This window comes from Elaeis guineensis, chromosome 1, assembly GCF_000442705.2.
Source record: "Elaeis guineensis isolate ETL-2024a chromosome 1, EG11, whole genome shotgun sequence".
In the NCBI taxonomy this organism is placed as follows: Eukaryota; Viridiplantae; Streptophyta; class Magnoliopsida; order Arecales; family Arecaceae; genus Elaeis; species Elaeis guineensis.
In genome coordinates, this window is record NC_025993.2 from 158,797,910 (window position 1) to 158,820,735 (window position 22,826).

General features: G+C 37.5%; 1 long non-coding RNA gene across 1 annotated transcript; it reads left to right on the forward strand.

The window, feature by feature from the left end:
- Positions 1–1,106: 1,106 nt before the first annotated feature.
- LOC140852477 (uncharacterized) lies at positions 1,107–14,905 on the forward strand. Its single transcript, XR_012135363.1, has 2 exons — positions 1,107–1,473; positions 11,187–14,905. It is a non-coding gene; the product is annotated as an uncharacterized lncRNA (long non-coding RNA).
- Positions 14,906–22,826: the final 7,921 nt, after the last annotated feature.

The following is a 22,826-nucleotide window of genomic DNA, read 5'->3' on the forward strand; positions in this document are numbered from 1 at the left end:
GGTGTAAGACCTACGAATCATTATTGAATTTATTAAGATATTAAAGAAGAAATTTAGATCGTTATATTTTGGATTTAAATTATTGACTAATTATTCCACTATTGTTTTAGGATAGTATGATAAGATGCCTTGCATGCTTATGGGAAGAGTTTTCTATGAGTATGCGGCGGTTGCCATGACCCTCGATTCAAAATCTCGGGTCGGGGGCGTGACAATTGAAATAGAAATCAGACCTTCAAAGTGTACGTTTGGTTTGTTATTGAAATCGAAATTAGAATGGAGAGTTGAATCTTTAGTAGAGAATTGGCATTTGGAGGTTCAGTCATTCTCATTTTATCTTAGAATCGAAATCGAAATGAGAGTCTTCTCCAACCAAATAGTTGGAATGAGAATCATCCATATTTATTTCCATTCTAAGTTTTAATAATCTCAATCCAATATTCTTTAAAATTATATCAGATCGGATTCGAAATGGATATACAATTATTTGTATTTGACTCGAATTCATTTTAGATATTTTATCTAAAATCTATATCCATCCTAAAATTTTAATGTGTCGGATAAATCTGCACCATTAGATTGGGCCAAGTTGGTCATTAGATGGATTTGTCACAGTTGCCACCCTTAAGACTCTTCATGTAAAATAGTCAGCAAGTGTTGCCGAAGTAATGTACAGCTTACATCAATCATTGACAAGGGCTCCTCTCCTACGAAGCAGCCTCCCAATCACTCGTTCACAATTTCCTACTAATTAGAGCATATGATCTGCGAGTAGGTGCGTCACCAAAAGGCGCAGGTGACGCTGGCAGATGAGAAGGTTTGGGTTGTATCTGCCGCGCAAAAGAAGATCAATCATCTTTCGCGATCCTAACCGTTGGATCGCACTTTGTACAATACCATGTTGGATTCGTTATCTGTGCTGCGGTCCTGCGGAGGGATTGAAGTGGTCAATGCTTTGCATGCTGTGTAAGGCGCGATCCAACGGTTATGGTCGGAAAAGAAGATCAATCGTTCGCGCTTGTGAAAGATACAACCCGAACATAAGAATATTCGATGCCCTTTAAACTTTACCGCCGCGACCCACCTCACAGACCAAGCAGAATTCGACACGTTGTGCCTTCTCTTAATTACTTCCTCCTCCTCAATACTCGGTCCACTCCGCCGCCGTCGCCGAGAAGTGAGAATCTAGCTTTCTTGATCCCCTTCCCCCGCGCGGGCCATGGCCCCGTCGGAGAGAAACCCTAGACGTCCTTCGCGCCATCGAAGCCATAGGGCTCCAGATCCCTTCCGGTGGACTCCTCTTCTCGCCGGTGTGCTTTCGTCGCCAGGGATCCGGATCTCCGCCGCAACGCCAGGCCGGGAATCAAAGGATGTCCCCCACAAGAAGCCGCCCTAATCTCTTCCAGCTCGGGGCACATCGATTCCTCGTTCCTTCGTCTTGAATTCGAATCAATCTTCTCCCTCCCAGTGCTGGTATCTGCTCGATGATTCCTTCTCTCTTCTTTTCTTGCACTCATTTTATTGTTGATTTTTACTGCTTGTTGGAAGTTATTTTGCAATCTTGCCGGGAAAATATTGTTAAATTCATCGCGTTTATGGTAAGTGACAAGTTCCTGTCTTTCAAATTTAGCAAGTTCAACTTAAAGATTCTATCTCTGTTTGATCCTTCTTTTACTCTCAAGTCGAGTCATTTGATCTCATATATATGAGCCAATTATTATGGGGATTTTCCTTGTAATGTTATGTAGTTATTTTCAGTTGCTTAATTTTTCAAGCTACTGGAACTTGCTCAAATTATTTGCGTACTTTCCATCTGAATTTTTAGACGAGAACAGGATCGTTCTTGTGTTGTTGCAGAGTTGGAAAAGAGTATGTAAATTAATTTGGGCCTGATTGATTCTTTCTTGCGGTCCGGTCTTTCTATCTGCGAAATTTCTTATTCTACTTCCAAAAGTCCAATGGACGCCTTCTGACAGACTAATTGCAAATTTTCTGTCTAAACTTAAGAGCATGCGTTTACCAAGTAACACTATCTTATGAGATCAAGGTGCTTCTGCATTCCAGAAGAACGAAGTAATTAGGCAACGCATCATTTGTTTTGAAGAATTATAATAGCTTCACAGAAGTTTCAAGGATTAGATTGCTGAAGGACTTTGAAGGAGGAGCCTTCAAGTAAGTATGCTTTTCCGAGAGAAATGAGAGAATAGTGAAACAGACTAGGTGGGATGATTTCTATGGAAAGTCATAGCAAGAAAGTGGTAGTTAAAGGAGTCTTCGATCAGGTGTCAGGGACTGAGGATTGCAAGTTGCGTTTCTTTTAAAAAAAAATGATAATGGTGGAGGAAGAAGTAGAATAATAACTTGGGAGTCTTGACTAGATGGTTTAAAGGATGCGAACCCCAGGCTAACAGTTAGATGGTCAATTCTTTTCGGTTGACTTGAGAATTTTTGTACTAGAAGAGACAAGAAGCGAAGAGTGCAAGGAGAAAAAAACATACATAGGTACAACATTGTTTTAGACCAGTCCGCTTTGATAAATATGATGCTATATAAGCTAAATTTTGTATGAAAGTCTCATTCTTCTATAAGGGCGGTCCACTCCCACCTTGCAGGGTCTAGGGAGCATCAAATGTACACAACCTTATTCTGTGCCTAAAGAGATGTTGAAAACTAGAGATGGAAGAAGATAGAAAAAGAAAGAAAGGAAGATGGGATTTCGGAGAAAGAAGAAAATCTTTATTATTTTTTTTCTTCATATTACAGTCTTAGGGATCCTCCCCATTTTATATAGGAGTTTTCATTCTCTTCAAAAGAATGTGATAATCTATTCTTGGTTATCCTCTATACAAGAAAAAATCATTCATGGCTATTACCTAAGTAGGAAAAGGCCATGGATGGAAAGACAGGGTAGGCAAGGCTATCAACACTCCCCCTCAAGATGAGGCAAAGATATCACGAAGTCTCATCTTGCTGCAAATCGAAGAAAACATATAACCACTGAGATTCTTCGTTAGAATATCTGTCGATTGTTCTGAAGATTTAATAAATGATAAATAGATAACTTTCTGATCCAGCTTTTCTTTGATGAAATATCGATCAATTTCTATATGCTTAGTTCTGTCATGTTGAATAGGATTATTGGCAATATTAATGGCCGTCTTATTATCACAGAACAGAAATAGAGAAGAGGACTGAAAAAGACGTAACTCAATAAGCAGTCGTTTCAACCATAAGACCTCACAAATGCTTTGAACCATAGCTCGATATTCAGCCTCCGCATTAAATCGAACAACAACATCTTGTTTCTTACTGTGCCAAGTCACAAGATTACCATCAATAAAAGTACAATAGCCTGAGGTGGATCGACGATCATCTATAGAGCTTGCCCAATTAGCATCAGAACAGACTTCAACTTTGAGATGTTTATGATGAGAGAAAAGAAGACCACGCCTTGGGCTACTCTTAAGATATTGAAGAATTCTATATACAGCTTCTTGATGGTGTTTACGGGGATCATGCATGTACGGACTCATAACACTAAGTGCAAAGGCTATGTCAGTTCTTGTGTGAGATAGATAGATCAGTCTGCCAACAAGGCATTGATATCACTCATGGTCAACTGGCTCACCACTATCAGCAGTAAGACGATGATTCTATTCGATAGGTGTGATAGCAGATCGACATCCCAATATTCCTGTCTCAGTCAATAAATTCAAGATATATTTTCATTGAGAAAGAAAGATGCCATGAGATGATCTGACTGCTCAATCCTAAAGAAGTACCGCAAGTTATCCAGATCTTTGACTTCAAAAGATTGTATCAATTGAGTCTTCAAATGGATCCATTCTGAGAGATCATCACCAGTAAGAATAATGTTATCAACATAAACAATTAGGATAGCAACTTTGCCTTTATTATGACAGAAGAATATAGTATGATCTGCATTACTCTGGTGATAACCAATTTCGAGCATGACACGACGGAAGCGATCAAACTATGCTTTGGGTGACTGCTTTAGTCCATAGAGTGACTGACACAGTCAGCAAACCTTGCCAGCAGTTTCTGTACTACTGAATCTGAGAGGAATCTCCATATACACCTCCTCTTGAAGATCACCACGTAAAAAAGTATTTTTCACATCTAGTTGGAATAACCTCCAGTCGAGATTTGCTGCACAAGAAATAAGGGTCTGAATTGTGTTGATCTTGGCTACAGGGACGAAAGTCTCCTCATAATCAATATCGTACGTCTGTGTATACCCTTTGGCAACTAAACGAGCTTTGTAGCGATCAACTTTACCCTCAAGAGTTTGTTTCATAGTATAGACCCATTTGCAACCCATTGGTTGTTTTCCAGCAGGTAAGGAAACCAATTCCCAACTCTGATTTTTTTTCAAAGCTCGTATTTCTTCAAGCATTGCTTTCCTCCACTTAGGATCTATCATAGCATCCTTCCAGTGCGTTGGTATAGAGATAGCTTCTAACGATGCAATAAATGACCTGTATGTAGGTGATATAGACTCATAAGAAACAAAGTTAGCAATATCATAATGATATCGAGAAGGAATAATATGAGAACGAGAAGCTTTTCTATGAGTAATAGTAGATTCAAGATAGGATCAGGAGGAGGAATATCATCATTGTCAAATGAGGATGCTGGACTGAGTCAGAAGAAGACTGCTGGGTAGCGATAGAATACATAATGGGCTCAATCGAAGACTCTCTCTATCGATTAGAGTCACTGTCCAGCTGTTCATCAGTTTGCTCTTGCTCCTGCTCAGTCTCCTCAGTTACTATAATCTCTCCCTCTCGACCAGTAGCTCTAAAAGGGATACTAGGAGAGCAAATAAACTGTTGGACTAAAGGTAGTTGAGTAGCTGGCTGAATTGTTGAAACACTATCAAAGAAGGCTTTAGTCTCTCGAAAAGTGACATCCATGCTGACAAATACCCACCTTTCAGGAGGATAATAGCATTTATAACCATTTTGAGTAGCAGGATAGCCCACAAAGACACACTTCAAAGCTTTTGAATCAAGCTTGCCGACTGTAGGATGATGATCTCGGATAAAGCACACACATCCAAATATCTGAAGAGGTACAATAAAAGAAGACTTTCCTTACAGATTTTCAAGTGGTGTCTTATACTCCAAAGTTCGAAGAGGCATCTGATTAATCAGATAAGCTGCAGTGAGAACTGCCTCATCTCATAAGATTTTTAGAACCCGCATAGCAAATAATAAGGATCTAGAAACTTTCAAAAGATGTTGATTCTTTCGTTCAGCAACACCATTCTGGACTGGGGTGTCAACACAAGTAGTTTGATGGATAATTCCATAAGTAGTTAGATACTCATGAAACTCCTTATGTATATATTCTGTGCCATTATCACATCTCAATACTTTAATTTTGACACTAAACTGGGTATCAACTAATTTATAAAATTCTTTGAAACAGCGTATAACCATATCTTTAGTCTTTAGAAGATATACCCAAGTTACTCTACTGTAACAATCAATAAAAGTCACAAAATAACGATGTCCAGAAGTAGAGATAGTACTACAGGATCCCCATACATCAGAGTGAACAACTTCAAATGATTTATTACTATGAGTTTCTGAAGTTGGATAATTATTTCGAGTGTGCTTAGCATAGTTACACGCATCAAAAACTAACTGTTCTTTAGCATAAGAATTATATAAATTGGAAAATAGTTTTGATAACACAGAAAAAAAGATATGTCCAAGTCTATGGTGCTGTAACCGAAGTTCATTCATGGCATGAGTAGATGATGAAACAACCATACCAGCTTTCTGATAGTTTTATAGCTTCCCATCATCCAGGTAGTAGAGCCCATTGTGCATTTTACCATGCCCAATCGTCTCCCCCGTTGTCAGCTTCTGAAAAATATAATAAGTAGGAAAGAATGTAACTTTGCAATTCAAATCATTTGTAATGAAATGGATAGACAATAGATTAGTAAAAAAATTAAGGACATGCAAAGCAGAAGATAGTTTTATGATTGGTGTACAGATGATGGATCCCTTTCCGGACACAGGTCGAAAAGAGCCATCAGCTATACAAACTTTATCAGAATATAATGAGTAAGACGAAAATTTATCAGAATTATCAGTTATATACATAGTGGCACCAGAGTCTATGACCCACATCTTATTAGTAAAGGTATCAAGGGTTAATGCACTAGATCTAATATGAGAGAGATTGGATTGTGCAAAATAAAAGTAAAAAATTGAAAGAGAACTGGAGGATTTGCTAAGCAAATCGTTAATAGAAGGAGCACTGCCAGAAGAAATATTAAGCTGATCCATAATTCGGCAGAGCATCTCATCAGTATATAATAAACTCCCAGCATTAACAGGTGGAGGAGGAGTTGATGCCTTTGTAGACGAAACACCTTTCTTTGTGTGCTCAAAAAGATTGGCCTGATGATGATCAATAGCTACACCAGAACGTTCTCTTCCTCGATGACCACCTCTACCATAACCAGAGGGATGGTCATGTAGCTGCCAACAGGTATCATGAACATGCTCCATTTTATTGCAATAGGAGCATATCCATATATCTCGACTACCACATCCACGAGATTGTTGAGATTGTGACTGGGGTTGGACAACCATTGCAGAGCGGATAGTATCCGGAGCAACCATCACACGACAGCGAGTCTCTTCACTCAGAATCAGAGAGAAAACTTGCTCAAGGGGAGGCAGATCTATACTCCAACCTAGAATCTGAACCCTAATTGGATAAAATTCGTCATTGAGTCCAACAAAAAAATCAAAAATTCGCTCTTCGTTAGTGAATTTCTTGAACATAATAGCATCTTCAGAAGAATAGGCTTTGAAGGGGCAATAAAAATCCAACTCGAATCATATACATTGGAGTTCTACCATATAAGCAGTGATAGAGAGATCTCCTTATCGAAGAGCACGCACCTTATGTTTGAGCTCAAAAGCTTGAGTAGTATTATCTTGTTGTGAATAAGTTAGGATAGCAGCCTCCCAAATTTTTTGGACGGTTTCAAAAAATGACATACCTTGAGCAACAGAAGGCACCATAAAGTTGAGAAGCCAAGCCATTACAATGAAATTCTTCGATTCCTATTTTAAAATTTTTGTATCTCCGGATTGCAGCTTAACAGCAGTTCCAGTGAAGAATCCTTCAAATCTGCGAGCTTTGATATATAGCCGCACATTCTGAAACCACATAAGATAAGTGAGAGGTCCGTCAAGTCAGACAGAGCTAATCAAGAGAGAAAGATTATCCATCACAGACTAAGAGTCAAAGGTGCAGACCACTTCATCGATTGTCTGTTGATAAGTAGTGTATTTCTATATTTATTGAAAGTATTTTTGATAATTTTTGATGTTAACATCTTCTTAAAAATCTAATTTCATGAATTTATTAATTTTTTTTAAAAAATAAGTAATTTAAAAAAATATATAAAATTAGATATATTTATGAAAAATAAGATGTTAATTTAATTGAGCAATTTAAATACCAAAATAAAGATAAATTTTTAAAAAATTTAATGCATATTTTTTTCAATTTTTCAGATGAAAATTGGAGCAAAAACGAAACCAAAATATCTTAAAAAAACCTAAAAATAGCCTCCGGTGCATGGTGGACCGGTCAGTCGGTCCACAGAAACCAGTTCGCGGTCCACAGAAATAGTTCGCGGTCCACAGGCGCGGTTCACAGGCGAGGCGTAAGGTATTGTGCGATCGGACGGTCGAAATTCAATTTATCATCCGATCCGATGGTTGTGGTAGTTTTCGATTTTAAATAGAAGATTAAATGCGCTGATCGACAGCCCAGATTCCATCCACCCTTTGATCCAACGGCTGTCAGCATCCCCGACTGTGTTAAGGAAGAAAACTACGCGATCCAACGGCCAAAATTTAATCTGGAGCACAATCGGATGGCTGTGGTTGAATCCGACCTTGAAAAGGAGTAAAACAGTAGATTTTGGGCAGATCTGGGCGGTCCAAGCCTGATCTGACGGCTAGAAAAATTTTTAACAATTTTTATACGATTTCTAAAGATTTTAGGACTCTTTTTTCTATCAAAAAAAATAAAAAATTCACCTATAAATAGGGAGTCTGGGAATAAGCTTTGGGAGGAGAAAAAAATCAAAGAAAAAACAAGGAAAAAATAGAGAAAAAAATTCAAAGAGCTTTAGGGATCAATTATTGAGAGATTATGAAGCTAGAGAGTTTGATGCGTGGCTAAATTCCTTCAATCCAGAAATATGATGAAGCCTGTAAACAGATTTTTTTTTTTTTTTTGTATTTAATTTTTATATAATAAAATTTTGCTTTTATTTCATATCTTTTTACTTTTTTCTGAGGTATTGATCCAGCCTACACGGCCTATACCTTCTCTTGACGTGCTGTGATCTCTGGATACAGTACGTGCTTAGGAAAGATAGATCGTGGTATGCTAGATTAAATCTTATATCCTGTAATTAAGTTTGGATAGTTTATACTCTAATAGGACGAGCTGTGATCTACTGATACAGTTCGTATCCCTTAGAGATAAACTATACTAATACCATAATTATAAAAATTAAATATTATAATATAAAAATAAATAAATAAATCTCTTTGTATGATGGATTCAGAATTTTTGGATTATTTTTTTAAATTATTTTCTTTCATAATTTAATTTACACTTTTGATTTTTTGCTATTCTATTTCTTGTTAATCTTTCCGCAATCAATTCTCTTTTATTCTTTATTTTATTTTTAAAAAAAAAAGATAATCACCTTAAATCCCTGTGGAGATGATTCCGACTCATCCTATCTATATAATTTGAGTTGATTTTTATTTTTGACCGCCTACGACAGCGATCAAATTTTGGCGCCGTTGCCGGAGATCTAGGCACGATTATTTTTTTTTTTTTAAAAAAAAATTAGTTTCTTTCTAACTTTCTCAGTTCCTTAGTCAAACTTACTTTCTTAAAAAAAAAATCTCTACATTGATATCTCATAATCTACTTAGAGAATTAGATACTTAATCACAAAATCTAAAAAAATAAAACAAATCAATTTACTCTTAACTAACTATCAAATCTGATCATCTTTTCTTCTTGCATTACATAAGTCCATAAAATATTTTAAGTGCACAAATCCTAAACAAGATAAGGTGGAGATTTCATCATCCTTCCTTGGCCCACAAACCACCATCCTGCATATTGCATTGACCTAAATCTTAACTTAAAATTAATTAGACGTTGGCCCCTAAGGACTTTCAAGCTCAATAGGACAAGAGATTCTAAGAGTAAGATCGGATTAGGATTAGTCAGTTTGACTGGTGTCTAGAAAAGTGGTTCAAGGACTACGTCCTGAAGGAAGGTGATTATTTAATTGGTTCCGTTTGCTTACCTGACCAACTCAGTTGGTGTCTAAGAAAAGTAACGGGAGGACCCCCACCGACCTTACACTTACCTGACCAGTTGAGTGGCTAGTCTTTTACCTAGAGTGCTCAAAGACAATCTTGATAGTTAGGAGCTGTCTAGATCTAGGGTTATCCTTAGCTAGGATTGATTGCATAATGTGATTACTAATCTATAAACTTTAACCCTAATTAAAACACTCTTCTTTAACGTCTCTAAATTTAGGACTCTTTAGGAGTCTCATCTCTAGAACTCTTCTTCTTCTCTATTTTTTCTCTCATATATTAAAATAAAAAAAAATTAAAAAAAAATTTACTGAGACAAAACAAAAATTATCAGACACAATCTAAAACCTACAAGCCTGTAAAGTTACTGAGGAAGAAATGGATTCCAATAGACAACCTAGAACTCTACTGGACCTGTGTTAATCGATTAGCTCTGTCCAACCATCTAGAATTAGATCCTCAACTAACAATTTTACAATTGATTCTCAAACGATTAACATGCATTCTACATTCACTGAAATTAAAAATGCATACATTTATTCAAGGGAGTTTGAAGATACTAGAGTTGCAACTTTAACCAATAGAATTGAAGCCTTAGAATTCGAAAGATATATCCAATTTAACCAAGTGCTAGCACCCATGTGCATTGGATGCGATGCATCAGATCATATTGTGGGGGAGTGTCCTTATTTGATGAATTAAACCCAAATTGAGCTCATACAGGAGAGTGCATTTAATGAAAGCTACATAAATGAACCTTATACACCAATCTATAATCCAGGATCCCAAAGTCATCCCAATTTTAATGGTCACAAGATGCAACATTAGGAGCCCATAATTTTTATCAACCCTATCTAAGGCTCAACCAAACACTAAATGATCAACCAAGTTTAGATCCTGAGGAAGGAGTCAACACATTAGAAAAGAGTCTAGATGTCTTAATGCAATCAACCTCAGACATTAAAAATACTCTTAATAATTTCATGCAAACCACTGACCAGTTATTTAAACAATTGGGCCAATCAACTATAACGGTTAGTAAACTAGAAGAGAGTAGATTATCGAGTCAACTAGAGGATGACCTTAGAGCTCAGAATGGTCTAGAACTTAAAGGTCAGTTTAATCAGTTGAGAACATTCAGGTCTGAGGAACTGGAGGAGATATCTGAAGTTGATAATAATGAAGAATCCACACCTAGTGACCATTACACACAGCTAAACCCAAAATTAATTGTTGAACCCCTCATGACACTGATTGAACCCCTGTTTAAAAAGAAAGAGGCAACAATAGCAGATCCAGAAACACTCCCTCAGCACATCGAGTATATCTAGATCTCTTAAAACCCCGATTAGTACTAAAGTTATACCTAAATCTAATTATAAAGGAAGAATTGTTAGTTATCAGGAGGATGAGTCATATAATAGTCCCAAGTAGAAAATACCTTGAGAAAGAGCCTGAATCATGTAGAGAATTACAGACTCATGTTAAGATTCGGGCAGGAATAGGATAGACACTTTATTAGCGTCTGGTTGAAGACGTTAAATTTAGCACTTTGTAGGAGGCAACCCAAATTTTTTTATTTTATTATAACTAATCTTCATTTTTTAGGAATAAAGGATCGCTCTGTATGGAAGAGCCTGTCAATAATCTGGTCTGACTGAAGACAATAAACTTAGTGCTTTCTGAGAGACAACCTAGTTTCAGTTTTTGCTTTTACTTTCTTTTGCATTATGTTTAGATTAATTGAAGCTTGCTTCGTATCTTTTGTAGGGATTTGAAGGCAATATTGGCTAAGATGAGGGGGGAAACATCAATTTTGAAAAGACGTCTGTATCAGGTGACATCTCTCCTTTTCTTTCTCTTTTTATGCACCCTTCATTTTTTCTACTTCATTGAGGACAATGTCGATTAAGTTGAGGGAGAAGAATAAAAAAAAATTTCAAAAGTCCTCAAGTAAGTTAGTATTTAGTATTTAAGCACCAGATTATATTTAAGAATTGAGTTAAACCAAGTATTTTTAAAAGAAAATTGATATACAGATCACAGAGTTTGTTAGATATCGAGGGATCAAGTATTAAAAAAACTCAATAAGGAGTTAAGTTTAGAAGTTAAACAGTTTTCTTTAAGTATTTCTAAATTTTTCTACCAGCATCAAAGAAGAGTTTACTTCTTATGAACTTATGTAGGGTAACTATACGTTTCTTCATATATTTAAAAAAAAAAATTCAAGTACTTCATGCTGAATAATCGGACCTCTTTGCCTAAGCAAGCATTGAATTTCACGTCAAAAGATATGAAGGGTAAAGAAGCTTTGTTGTTAAGCTAGTTTTAACCCGTAGCCTGTTTGATTCGAGCAAATAGGTCCGAGGGGTATTCTATACCTAGTGCCCTAAAGCCATCTGGTTTGGGAGTCATTGGTTGAAAACTCACTACCTGAGTCAAACAGAAAGCTCAAGGGGTTAAGACACTTAATAGCGGTACAATGTTAAAAAAAAAAAAAGTTCAATAAATGAAGGACGGAAGTAACAATGTACTTGTCCACAAGAAGGTTAATATTTAGAAATAAAGGTAGAAATAATTTAGAAAAAATTTAAAAAAAATTAGTGTTCTTAGTTTAACTCTTATATTGATTAGTATTAATACTCCAATGACATACCTCACTCACGCTCTACTATATATCAGTGGCTTTTTTAAAATTATTTCATGAAATTTGAGACTTTAAGTTAAATGGTACTTAAATCTAAATTCTTTCTTTATTCGAGAACGAGCAAAGTTCAACTTGGGAGGTGTGATAAGTAGTATATTTTTATATTTATTGAAGATATTTTTGATAATTTTGATGTTAACATCTTCTTAAAAATCTAATTTCATGAATTTATTAATTTTTTTTAAAAAATAAGTAATTTTAAAAAAAATATGAAATTAGATATATTTATGAAAATAAGATGTTAATTTAATTGAGCAATTTAAGCATCAAAATGAAGAAAAATTTTTGAAAAATTTAATGCATATTTTTTTCAATTTTTCAAATAAAAATCGGAGCAAAAATAGAGCCAAAATATCTTAAAAAAATTTAAAAATACCCTCCGGTGTACGGTGGACCGGTCGGTCAGTCCACAGAAACCAGGGCGCGGTCCACAGGCGCAGTTCACAGGTGAGGCGAAAGGTTTTGCGCGATCGGATGGTCGAAATTCAATCTATCATCCGATCCAACGATTGTGGTAGTTCTCGATTTTGAATAGAAGATTAAATGCGTTGATCGATGGTCCAGATTCCATCCGACCTTTGATCCACTGGCTGTCAGCATCCCCGACTGTGTTAAGAAAGAAAACTGCATGATCCAACGATCAGAATTCAATTTGAAGCACAATCGGATGGCTGTGGTTGAATCCGACCCTGATAAGGAGTAAAACTGTAGATTTTGGGCAGATCTGGGCGGTCCAAGCCTGATCCAATGGTCAAAAAAATTTTTAAAGATTTTTATACAATTTCTAAAGATTTTAGGATTCATTTTTCTATCAAAAAAATATGAAAAATTCACATATAAATAGGGAGTCCGGGAATAAGCTTTGGGAGGAGAAAAAATCAAGGAAAAAGCAAGGAAAAAATAGAGAAAAAAATTCAAGGAGCTTTAGGGATCAATTATTGAGAGATTATGGAGCCAGAGAGTTTAATGCATGGCTAAATCCCTTCAATCCAGAAATATGATGAAGCCTGTAAACAGATTTTTATTTTTTTTTTTTGTATTTAATTTTTATGTAATAAAATTTTACTTTTATTTCATATCTTTTTACTTTTTTCTGAGGTATTGATCCAGCCTACACGGCCTATACCTTCTCTTGACGTGCTGTGATCTCTGGATACAGTACGTGTTTAGAAAAGATAGATCGTGGTATGCTAGATTAAATCTTATATCCTGTAATTAAGTTTGGATAGTTTATACTCCAATAGGACGAGCTGTGATCTACTGATAGAGTTCGTATCCCTTAGAGATAAACTATACTAATACCATAATTACAAGAATTAAATATTATAATATAAAAAAAGAAGAAAATAAATCTCTTTGCATGGTGGATTTAGAATTTTTTTCTGAGTTATTTTTCTGAATTATTTTCTTTCATAATTTAATTTACACTTTTGATTTTTTGTTATTCTATTTTTTGTTAATCCTTCTGCAATCAATTCTCTTTTATTCTTTATTTTTTTCTTAAAAAAAAGATAATTACCCTAAATTTCTGTGAAGACGATCCCGACTCGCCCTATTTATATAGTTTAAGTTGATTTTTATTTTTGACCGTCTATAACAGTGATCTGCTCAAACTCTTCAATAAAATCGTTCGGTACTTTCAAATATGCTCAAAAAAATTATCGGATGATTTTTTTTTTTTTTTTTTTTTTTTGAAAGAAGAGAAAAAAAAAAATTAACTTAAAAGGAAAGGGCTGACCTTTCCCTGTTTCACGAGCAAATTCCATCGGGTGCGAGAGGGGACGGCAGAGGGCGGATGGTAGCAGATGGCGACATGGATGGTGGCACGGACGGTGATGAGAGATCACGCCGATGGGGTGACAGCGGCAGAGGGCGAAGATGAGCAATAGGGGGGGCACGAACGATGGGCGGTGTTCTACGACGAGGGCGATGATGGGCGATGGACGGATAGGCGGCATTCTACGACGAGGTGGGGCTGGTGATGGAGGTGACGGTGTGCACGGAGGGACGGCGATATGCAATGGTGATGGGCGGCGTTGGCCGATCTACCGAGCAAAAGGGAAGAGGGGCGAGCAGCGAGCGATGATGGGGTGATGGGGTTTGGGCGTGTGAAGGAGGTGGCTGCGGTCATTGTGTGTACGGAGGGCGTGTGTGGAGGCGGCGGTGATGAAGGAAGCGGGGTGATGCCGAGGTGGTGCCGATTGGTAACAAGATGGGGTCGAGCAGAAGCTTGGGAAGGAGTTCTGATGACGAGATGAGGTGAGGAGGTGGTGGAGTTGAGGAACGATTGGGAAGGAGATAAGGGAAGGGATTGGGAGGAAAGAAGAAGAAGAAGAAGAGGAGGAGATGGCTGCGGTTTCAAAGAACTTTGAGGACAACAGCAAAGGGAGAAAAGAAGAATTTGGAGAAAAAATCATGGATCAGAACCTGGGAGTTCTGATACCATGTTGAAAACTAGAGATGGGAGAAGATAGAAGAAGAAAAAAAAGGAAGATGGGATTTTGAAGAAAAAAAAATCTTTATTTTTTTTTCTTTTTCTTCGTATTACAGTCTTAGGGGTCCTCCCCATTTTATACAAGAGTTTTCATTCTCTTCAAAGGAAGGTGATAATCTATTTTTGGTTATCCTCTAAATAAGAAAAAATTATTCATGGCTATTACCTAAACAGGGAAAAACTATGGATGGAAAGATAGGGTAGGCAAGACTGTCAACAAGAGACTGTTTTGGTATTTCAAATCCATAATCTGAAGATCATAGTAGAGTAATCTTACCGTTCTACCAAGACTTGCCATCTGAAAGTCTCATTTTTCTGAAACAGAAAAGTTTTAAAAGCTTTAAAATGATAGCTTGCTTTTTCATTTGTTGTTTTAAGCAAAACTGGCATCAACACTCATTCAGTATATTTCATGAACTTACTAAAGATAGAAAATAATGGCTTATACTAGTTTGTTATTTATGATTGTCATATAATAATATACTACACAAGTGCATTCCTTAGTGGGAGATAACGATCTAGTGGAAGCCACTAGCCTTCCTTATGTGTTCCCAAGTAGGTACATTCCTTAGGTTGTCATTCATTGTAGTTGATGAAGCATAGAAACATAAAATTTGATCCATTCAACGTGAAAATACTTTTATGCTTATTACTTGTTATGAAGTGGTGGTGCATCTTTGATTTGGTTAACGACTCTTCCGAGTTTGGAGAGAAAAAGGAGAGACATCGATAAGGGCTTTATTCTATATTAGAATTTTATACAGGATAAGGATCTTTAATCATAATGACAAGATTATACAGACATAATGCTCATGTCTTGCACTTAAGATTGAATAGCTGTGTTGATTGTGAACAAAGAGAAAAAAATAAGATGAAAAAAGGGTCAAATTTTGAGTCAGCTCCTTGTTATTGTTCAAATAAAAGGTAAGGGATAAGCAATATCACAAAAGCTAGCAAGCTTGGCACAACATTGGTCATTCTCTCTTCTTTAACCTTCTAAAAGTCTTGTAATGCATGGCTTGGTCTTAATGCATAGCTTGCTCCCATGGTGGACCAAGGCATCATGAAATCATATAAAACCTTGTTTGTCTATAATTTGTTTATTTGAATTTTCATTGTTGACTTCCACTTTCATATAGGTCTGTAACTCGAGAGATTATTTCAGGTTTGGAATTATTTAAGGTTGGTTTGGGTAATCCCTCCATAGTCCCACTAGATTCTTGGGAGGCAAGTTGGTCTCATATCAACCCAAACTCCCTAGGCCATATCATGCAAAAAGGACCCTTTCTACTCCTTTTAATGTCATGCCATGCTTAGGGCTTTCTATCTCCCTATCATTGCAAACCCCTATGCTCTCCCTCTACTCTCTCCTCACTCCACAATCCCACAAATCCAATGGGATAACTCAAACAATCCCTTAAAATACCAACAGTGGTATCAAGGCTTTGGCTTAAGTAAGATTAGTGGTACGAGCATGGTCAGTTAGACTTTTGGTAATGAAATACAAAATGGCTTACGATTTTGAGTGAAAATACAAAAAACTAAACTCAACACACTAAGCACCATCTTATTGTGCATAGCTGACTAGGTGATGCTATGATGCATATTATCATTGGTGCATATTCCCCCTTACGGGATGTGTCCCACAATGTTACCAAACCAGGTGTAGAGGAATAGAGAGACTCATCACTAATATTGATGTCTGGAAACTTTCTTAGAGTATAAAAGACTGAGAACTAGGGTTCTATATTTGATTTGCTGCGAGAACCCTAAGAGAGTGTCACACTCCGAACCTAACACCCAACTCAACTACATGACACGACCACACACTTTCTAGGACAACCTCAAAGAATATGTAAGGCCTTAAAATCTATTAAAATATCAAATTTTCATGAATATTAATGATCTTAATTCATAACAAAATATTTCATATTAACAAATAACAAAACTTGTTTAATTTATAAAACTAAATCACCTAACTAGTATTGATGATGCTCTATCTATTCAATTCTTGCAACCATGCTTCCAACTATAGCTAAGTATCCTATAACTCTGGAAAAGAAAAAGAAAAAAAGGGATGTGAGCTTTATAGTCCAATAAAAATTTTTATACACCAACGCTAATATAATAATAAATAAGAAAGTATAAATGATTGTTATTTGTATAAATCGCACACCACAAGATATCACTATCATAAAACATGTATAGCAAACATATCTTTTTGTGTAATAAATTATATTAAATAATTATATTAGGTTAGCATATATCATATTCGAATGTTGTAGATGCTAAGTAGCTCTAGACTACCACAACCATATTTCTGGCCTGTGGCAGGGCATCAACAAAATGGCTAATCTAGAAGACCATAAGTATTCAATTTTGGATGCCTCTAGTTCATGGTGGGGTATCAATAAAATGGCTAGTCAAAAGGACCATAAGTGCTCAATTTTGGACTACCATAACTATATTTTAGCCTGTAATGGAACATCAACAAAATGGTTAATCCAGAAGATCACAAGTGTTCAACTCTAGACTACCACAACCACGTTTCGAACTCATGGTGAGGCACTGGCTTATGGCAGGACATCAACAACTTGGCTAGTCTAAAGCACCACAACCCAACATTCAGTTGCACAATTCAATTACATACTTATTTAGTAATTATAATTCAATATCATACTCTTGCAAAATTTGATGCACACAAGTGCCAAGTCCACCCAAACAAAGATTGATAATATGATATATAAACTCATATAGAACCATATATACTTAACAGATAAGTATATAATAAGTAGCCATCAAATATAATATGGAATTAAACCAATGATGTATAAAAATAGTTTTCTATATAAATAGATGATCAATGTCCAAAAATTCTTATTTCTATTGGAGACAAACTCAACTCAGTAGGTATAATGCTTCACCATAGCCTACGATCCAAAGTGGACATCCTACTCAACAAAGTGGCTAGTCCAGAGGATCACAAGTGTTCAACTCTGGACTACCGCAACCATATTTCCGGCTCGTGATGAGGCATCAACAATACAATATTTCTGATTTGTGCCGAGGCATCAACAACATGGCTGTTCCGAGCACCACAATCCAACATTCAATCACACAATTCAATTACATACTTATTTAATAATTATAATTCAATATCACACTCTTACAAAATTTCATGCACACAAATGCCAAGTCCACCCAAACAGAGATTGATAATATGATATATAAACTCATATAGAACCATATATATTTAACAGATAAATATATAATAAGTAGCTATCAAATTTAATATGGAATTAAACCACTGATGCATAAAAATAATTTTTTATATAAATAAATGATCAATATCTAAAAATTTTTATTTATGTGACAAATTCAACTCAGTAGGTATAGTCCTACACCATAGCCTACGATCTAGAGTATTAGGTATCCTGCTCAAAGCTTTCTTGCACTAACAATTTTTTCTCTATAAAATCAAACTCAAATATTAAAAAAAAAATCATGTAATGGACACATTCTACTGAAGTCCACTAGGGGTTATCGTTGGGTCCTTGAATTTCCTTCTACTAATCATTTGGATCAATTAAAGAGAGAGAGAAGAGAGAAAAGAAGAGTGAGAGATAAAAGATAGAGAGAAGAGAGAGAGAGAAAATAGGAGGCAAGGGAGATTGTTTGGGTGGCAACAACCAAGGGTGGCCCAATCCAGGTGGCGGTAGCCAAGGGCGGCTCTCAACTCTGACATCATAGATAGTCGGTCGGCACAGAGAAGATGAGAGGAAGAACAAGAAGATAGGGGGAAGAAGGGGTTCGGCCCTTTTTTTTCTTTTAATCCATGGCTAGATCATCGATCGGCGACCATCGCCTCATCATGAGGCCTTAGATTACTTAGAAGAGCAGCGAGACTTTGTCCAACAATGGCCTTGGCCGAAAGGCTGGTGGCCCATGGCAAGATCCGATGGCAACAGTGGTGGCAACCAGCAGCGGCTGATGGCGGTGGTCAGTCGAAAGGAAAGAAAGAAAAACAAAAATAGAGGGAGTGGCCCTATATTTAATCTGAATGGAAGAAAACACAGGATGGCCGGCAGTAATGGCGGACATCCTCCGAGACACAACCTCTGATGAGGATCATGATGACAATGATGGCAGCATTGTTGGCAATGGAGAAAGAAACAAAGGAACTCAAACAGAGGAGAATAAAGTAGCTTGGCTCACCAGCTAGCAACGACTCTTCGTCCGACTGAACGGGAGGTGGCTGAGAACTCAACGAAAGCTCCAACGTGAGCCTTAGTCTCGAATAATTGCCAATCAATTGGAAACAAAACAGAACATGGAAGAACAAAAATCGGGCAAATAATATTTCAACCGCATCCGACGACTTGCCGGTGATGATCATTGGCGATGGCTAAGAGAGTGGGAGAATATGGAAATCAAGGCAAGACCCTTTTACCTTGACTTTGGCCGTGAATCAATGGTCTCTCCAAGCCGACTCAACGGAAAATCAAGAAGATTTTAGAGAATTTTGCTGGTGAAGGATTAGGGATGAGAGGTGATGCATGGAGAGAAGAGTTGAAGGCCTTTTATAGGCTGAATCCTACTTTCATCGGAGTCCGGCAAGCCCCAGGACTCCTTCCGATAGACTCAGAGAAGGTATCGGACTCCATTGGGTGTCCTTTTTCCTGCCTCATGTGCCAGTCATGTGAGGAGAGGTTTTGAAAAATCCCCCCATTTTTTTGGGACTGTTTCAGAGTCAAGCCGATTGATGGACCAAGCCTGGCTTAGTATTAGGAAAGCTGTTGGGCTGGGCCTCACAGGGGGATCTTCTATTCTTTATAGAGAGGCTTTTCTTGTGGGCCACCACGTGGAGGAAACCCGAGTAGCCCCACAGATTGGGAAGGGCTTTCTTTGAAGAAGAAGGCGAGAAGAAGAAATGTGTGGTGGATTTTTGAAGATCTACCCACAAGTCCATGCCCTGATTCTCAGCATCTCTAGATCTAAGATCTTGGAAGGATTTTGAGTGCTCCGTTCACATGAGTCCATATATCTCTATTAAATTTTGTTATCTATCATTGTTTAGTGAGAAGATTCATTTTGTAACCCAGTGGAGGTCTTCTCTTGATGTTGATAGCCTCTAGTTTGATCTAGAGAGGGTTGCGATCCAAGAGAGGTAGTCTGTTGAAATTGTGAAGCAAATTGGATGATTTGGAAATGAAAGATGGAGGACCTACTATTCTGCAAGTACTTGTGTGGACCCTGGAAAGGAAATAGAGCAAAGCCCAATGGAATGAATGATGAAGCACGGAAAAAATTTGATAAACTAGCTCTTAGATTCATTCAATAATGGCTAGATAGTAGTGCGTTCCATCATGTTTCCACTGAAACATCAGTCCATTCACTTTGGAAGAAGGTAGAAAGCCTTTATTAGGTGTAAAAAACTGGCAACAAACCTTTCTTGATCAGGAAGCTTGTGAACTCGAAGCACAAAGATGGATGTCTGATGGTTGAGCACTTGACTAAAGTGCAAAGCATAGTCATTTAGCTCTTTTACATGAAGATAAACCTTGATGATAAGTTGTGGGCATTGTAACTTCTCAGCTCCTTGCTCGAGGGTGGTGCCTCTGGGTAATCAAGTTGCAGATGATGTGATCTCCATGAGTCAGATAACTAGTAGCCTGCTAAATGAAGAAACAAACAAAAATCAAGGATTTCTTCAGCTCAAGAGGGAAGTGGGAGAAATAAGAGTTGAAAGCCACAGAATGGTGAAGAATCAAAGGACAGGTCAAAATCCAGGAAGGGAGTATCTTTCTACTGAAGCCTGTTGCAACCATTATTGAGAGTCATGTTGATCTATTTTCCACTTGTAATGGTACTTGTTTTTGTCTTGCTGGTCAAGGCAGTAGCTGGATGGTTAATACCAAGGCCTCACACGATGCTCCATCCCATAATGACTTCATTTTTTGGCTACAGAAGCGGTGATTTCAGTGTTGACAGGGTGGGAAATAGTGGCACCTCAAAGATCAGCAAATTGAAAGAAGCAGGGACTCATAGGAGTGTAGCAAATATAAGAGGGACAAAAATAATGGGAAGACTGAGAACGACACCACTGTCATGGAGTTTGTTACAGCCCCAATCAAGAGTCATGTTGATCCATTTTCTACTTGTAATGATGCTTCTTTTTGTCTTGTAGGCATTAGCTGGATGGTTAATACGGAAGCCTCGCATGATGCTACCCCTCGTAATGACTTCTTTGTTTCCTACAGAAGTGATGATTTTGTTCTTGCCATCAAAGAACGGTAGGATGGAAGAAACCAATCTTGGTTGCAAATTGATACTGAAGTATGTGTGGCATATTCCGGATCTTTGCCTTAGTTTGATATTTGCCAGAAAGTTAGATGGTGAAAAATACAATAACACCTTTGGCAATAATCAGTGGGAGTTCACCAAGGGTTCTCTTAGGATGGAAGCAAAAAGGTGCGGGGGTGAATGCAGATGAAGAAGATCCTGTTGCATAGCTACAGCACAATCACTTAGGACATGTTAGCGAGAATGGCTTACAAATCCTTGCCAAGTGAAAGAGCTCCTACTTGAAGTGAAAGTAGTGCATTTGAAAAGCTACTTTTATAACTCATCTAGCATAAAGCATGGTGTCATTTTGCAGAACAATGTTTCCTAGAATGAAGTACAGAGTCCGGGATCTAGAATTCAAGAAGGTGATGATGAGTAGAGATCTGGTCGATATGGTCTTATAGAAAGACCAGAACCTTGAAGATTACAAACAAGAGAAACTATGAGCTTTTCTGTTGATTATGTTGATTTGGATCCAAATACCCCTCCAGCAGCATTTGATGATGGAGTTGTGCAGCCAGATGATGGTGGACATGTTGGTGTTGGTGTTCTTTGGATGTAGATCAGGAAGAGCTAATAGGGCAATTCCATAAAGAGTTACCAACAAAACCTTAGTTGAGAAGGTCTATTAGAACCTATCAAGAAACTTAAGAATGTGAGCACAAGGAAGCCATGCAGGAACAGGCCCTGCATGAGAACCACATCCATAAATTGGCAAAGTTTTCTATAGAATGAAAGGTTCTTGAGAACAAGTGTATGTCATCAAGTGGAAGATAGAAAAGTATAGCTCATAGCCATGGTGCATGTCTAGGTTGGTTGTGAAGGGTGCTGGTCAAAGGAAGAGCATGAAAATCTCCCAAGATTACAAAGAGGTGGGAAGCTTTGGTTGCTATAGGAACATTGCAACGGAACGGTGCTTGAGATAACAAAGCCATTATTGAAGAAGCTTGATGGCTGATGCATATAGGTACCCAGCCGCCCTAGTGATGATGAAGCCTTCCCTATAAGTCCAGAGGAGTTTGTTGGGTATCACTCTGTTTCGAGGAGATATGGCCAATGTTGTTATTAGGCCAGGTTAGAAAGAAACGTAGAGGCTCATGATTAAAGCCCACATTTGGAGTGTTCTTTAAAGGAATAAAAGGATGAGAACCAGGGATTTTATTTGTGGTGTGTGGAGAGAACCCTATGAGGTCCCTTCTATTCTCTATAGAGAGACATCTTTGCCACAAAGACCTCGTCGAGTAAGCTCTAGCAACCCCACAGGTTAGGAAAAGCTTTCTTTGGAGAAGGCGAGGAGTAGAAGATGTGCAGTGTATTTGTGAAGGTATAGCCACAAGTTCACGTCCTGATTTTTGCATCGCCAAATCTAAATCTTGGAAAGGTTTTCAGTGCCCCATCAAGGTGAGTCCATCCCATTCTATTTTATATCGTTATCCACCACGGTGAGGAGATTCATTTTGTAAGCCAAGTCGGCTCTTGATGCTGATAACCTCTACTTTGATCTTTAGAGGGTTGTGACGTAAGAGAGTTAAATCTCTTAATGTTGTGATCCTTAGCTTGGCCACGAAAACCATTGTAATCCCATGATCGGTGATTGAGGAAGGTTTACGTGGACTTTGATCTTGTGTCTTTTCCTCACGGTGGGTTTCCATGTAAAAGCCCCGTTGGCCTTTTATTTTGTTGCTTTGTGGTTCTTATCATCGCCTTATTCTCTTGATCCTTCTGTTCACACACAAAGGGAAGAAAATCCCTTCCATTGCTGCTATTGTAGGTCCCTATGCTCTGGTCTGAGTGTGTATACACCGATATCATTCTCTTTGTACACCAATACTCTTCTATGTGCATTTGTTTGACCTGAGATAGA